Source organism: Peromyscus eremicus, chromosome 8a (assembly GCF_949786415.1).
Source record: "Peromyscus eremicus chromosome 8a, PerEre_H2_v1, whole genome shotgun sequence".
Taxonomy (NCBI): domain Eukaryota; kingdom Metazoa; phylum Chordata; class Mammalia; order Rodentia; family Cricetidae; genus Peromyscus; species Peromyscus eremicus.
In genome coordinates this window covers 59,140,940-59,144,300 of record NC_081423.1, presented here as the reverse complement: position 1 = coordinate 59,144,300, position 3,361 = coordinate 59,140,940, and positions in this window count along the sequence as shown.

Here is a 3,361-nt window from a genome sequence, read left to right as displayed (position 1 = left end):
TACAGAGCAAGTTCCAGGACAGGCAGAGCTACATAGTGAGAACCTGTCTCAAAAAAAAAGAAAAGAAAAGAAAAAAGAAGAGGATGAAGACAAAAGGGAAAAGTACTTTACATTTAAGGTCATAAATGACAATGTTTGTTTGGTTGTTTGTTTGTGACAGTGTGGTTTTGGTGCCTGTCCTGGATCTCGCACTCTAGACCAAGCTGGCCTTGAACTCACAGAGATCTGCCTGGCTCTGCCTCCCGAGTGCTGGGATTAAAGGCGTGCACCACCACCGCCTGGCAATATAAATGACAATTTATAATTTGTGTTTCAACCCAGCGTCTACTTCATTGCTGCTTGCTTTGGTTTCACAGAATCTAGAAATCTTGATTTGAAATTTTGTAAACAAGCAAGGAAGTGGTAGCACACACCTTTAATCCTAGCACTCAGGAGGCAGAGGCAGGCAGATCTCAGTTGGAGGCCAACCTGGTCTACAGAGTGAATTCCAGGACAGCTGGAACTGTACAGAGACCCTGTCTCAAAAAAAAAAAAAAGAAAGCCAGGCGGTGGTAGCGCACGCCTTTAATCCCAGCACTCAGGAGGCAGAGCCAGGTGAATCTCTGTGAGTTCAAGCCCAGCCTGGTCTCCAAAGTGAGTTCCAGGAAAGGCGCAAAGCTACACAGAGAAACCCTGTCTCGAAAAACCAAAAAAAAAAAAAAAAAAAAAAAGAAAAAGAAAAAAGAAAAGAAAAGAAAAGAAAAGAAAAATTGAAAAGAGTGTCCTTCCAACCACAGATATTCTCTCTTCCCCGACTCCGTGTGTGTGTGTGTGTGTGTGTGTGTGTGTGTGTGTGTGTGTGTACTAGCATTTGTGCACCACAGTGTGCACGTGAAGGTCAGAACAGCATTGAGTGTTGGTCTCACATCCCACCTTTGAGACACAGTATCTCTTGCTGTTAGCTGCTGCCTACCCCAGGCCAGCTGGTTCCCCAAGCTTCCTGTGAGTCTCCCCTCCCGATAGGGCCACACTGGGATTCCAGATGCAAGTGAACACTAGTGTGTTGGATTTTCATCTGGGTTCTAAGGATCTAAAGTTGTTAAGCTGGTGCAGCAGGCACTTTACCCATCAAGCCAACTCCTCATCCCAAATATATTTTATTTATTTATTATATATTTTAGTACACACACACACACAAACGTATACACACACACACATACACACATTTTTGTGTGCTTGGTTTTTTGTTTTGTTTTGTTTTTTTGGTTTTTCAAGACAGGGTTTCTCTGTATAGCTTTGCGCCTTTCACTTTGTAGACCAGGCTGGCCTCGAACTCACAGAGATCCAATGTGATCTGCCTCCCGAGTGCTGGGATTAAAGGCGTGTGCCACCACCGCCCAGCAGTGCTTGGTCTTTTTTGAGCTCAGGCTTACCTCAAACCCTCAATCCTCCTGCCTCACAGCCTCCTGCCCAGTCTGAGTTGCTGGGGCTACAGCACGTGCCACTGTGCACAGCAGCAAGCACAGATACTCTAATTAAACAGAGGTGCCAGGGGCTGGAGAGATGTCTCAGTGGTTAGGAGCACTCTGCTCTTCCAGAGGTCCTGAGTTCAATTCCCAGCACCCACATGGTGGCTCACAACCGGATGCCCTCTTCTGGTCTGCTGGCATACATGCAGACAAAACATCTTTATATATAAGTAAATCTTTAAAAAGCAAACAAAGTTGGGCAGTGGTGGCGCACACCTTTAGTCCCAGCACTTGGGAGGCAGAGGCAGGCAGATCTGGGTAAGTTCAAGGCCAGCCTGGTCTACAAAGGGAGTTCCAGGACAGACTCCAAAACTATACAGAGAAACCCTGTCTCAAAAAAAAAAAAAAAACCAAAAACCAAAAAACAGAGTAGCAAGATAAACTCTCTCCTAAACTGCCCTGTAACATGAATTGCTAAACGGTCTTATTAATTTAAAAAAAAAAAAACCTGGAGCCAGATATTGGGGTGAAAACTGAGAAAACAAGCCACAGCCAACCTCACTTTACCAACTCCTCAGCCTCCAGAGAGAGCTACTTCCTGTATACTCACACGTATATACATTTCTGTGTCCTGCCATCTTACTTCTTTTCTTTGCCCAGCTACATCAATTCCTCTTTCAGCCCAGCTCTGTCAATTCCTGTCTGTCTGTACAGACCTCCAGACCTCTATGGTTAACTAGTGCTGGGATTAAAGGCATGTGCCACCATGTCTGGCTCTGTTTCCAGTGTGACCTTGAACTCACAGAGATCCAGATGAATCTCTGCCTCCCAAATGCTAGGATTAAAGGCATGGGCTACCACTGCTTGACCTCTATATTTAATATAGTGGCTGGCTTTTTCTTCTGATCCCCTGATAAGCTATAATGGGGTGCACAAATCAATTATCACCACACTGCCCTAGCAACAAAAGAACTTGCCAAGGACCCTCATCAGCCCATCTATGACACCTTTGGGAAACACACTATGTTGGTAGTTTAAATGTTTAGTTTTTTAGGAACCTAAAAAATGTAATTTTAAAGTAAAGTTAGGGGCTAGGCCTGTAACTTGATTGGTACAGTGCTTGCCTAATATGCATAAAGCCCCGAGTTGGATCCCCATCACTACAGAACTGGATATGGTAGCACATGGTTGATTTTTGGTTTGGGTTTTTTTTTTAATTTTGTTTTTTAATATATGCATGTATATCTATGTGGGCATCTATATGCATAAGAGTACAGGTACCCAGGAGAGGACATCAGATCCCCTGGAGCTGGAGTTACAGGCAACTGTGAGCCACCCAATATGGGAGCTGGGAACTGACATGGGTGTTGGGAACTGAACTCTGGTCCTCTGCAGTAGCAGCATGTGCTCTTAACCACTGAGCTGTCTCTTGAGGCTCTGGTGGTACACACTTGTAATCCCAGCACTTGGAAAGTGGGGGGCAGGAAGATCAGAAGTTCACAATCAGCCTCAGCTACAAATCAAGTTCAAAGAAGGCTAGACTAAGAAATATAAGATCCTGGAGAAAGAAAGAGACAGAGACAGAAACAGAGAGAGAGACAGAGATAGACAGAAACAGAGACAGAGAGACAGACAGAGACAGAGACAGAAGAAAGAATAGAATCAAAGCTTTGTGGGGATCCACCTCATGCCATCTCCATGTGGGTCTGGAAGCTCCTGTCCCTTGTTTCTCTGACCTTGGAAGGTAGAAGGTTTGGGCCTATTGCCTTGCAAGAAGCAGTCCCATTCATTTAAAATGGCCCAGCCATTCAACAAAAGCACCTGAACTGTTACCCAGTTTGTTTAGATAACCTTGGAGTCTACCTCCTCTGCTAAAAAGACACTTGGGAAAGCTCTGGTGAACACTCATTCTG